Genomic DNA, 640 nt, shown 5'->3' with positions numbered 1-640 from the left:
CCAAAACCTTGCCAAGATTGGGAAGTTGTCGTGGCGGCCACGGCCGTGGCAGCGGATTGCAGGAAGCAGGCGTGAAGTGCCCGGGCCGTGCAATGGGTGATCATTTCTCAGCTGTGGAAAGGGGTCATCGCGTTGGGTGGAGGTTTGCATTTCTCCAGCTGTGCCGAGAAAATCCCGCTCAGCCCGGTTCCTCGTAGAAAGGAGATGGACGGAAAAGCAACAGGGAGGTGGAGCTGGAGCGATTGCTGCATCTAGTGCACAGAGAGGAGGGGGAAGGACGGGGGCGAAAAACTAGAGCATGAAATTCCGAGAAGGGTTTGTTCAGAAGGATACCCCGTGCAACTGCAGAGAAAAAAATAGGAGGAGGACGAGGAGGAGGAGATGCAACTGGTGTAATTGAGTCACCCTCCTTTTGCAGTCGAGATACCGAGAAATTCCCCTCCGAGGCACTTTACAGAACGAATGACGGAACCTGCTTTTCCAGCTCGCTGAGTGGATGGGTCGTTTGTGATTTTTTAAATGCATGGATTTTTACAGGTAGCGAGGAAGAGTACTGAAGTAGGTGGGATGAACGCTTTGGAAGTCTTTTGCATTATCTGCATGGAATAGTAAGAGTTAAGACACTCTCTCTCTTTCTCTC

This window comes from Varanus komodoensis, unplaced genomic scaffold (assembly GCF_004798865.1).
Source record: "Varanus komodoensis strain SLA01 unplaced genomic scaffold, ASM479886v1 scaffold110, whole genome shotgun sequence".
NCBI classification, from domain to species: Eukaryota; Metazoa; Chordata; class Lepidosauria; order Squamata; family Varanidae; genus Varanus; species Varanus komodoensis.
This window is presented reverse-complemented; position numbering follows the sequence as displayed.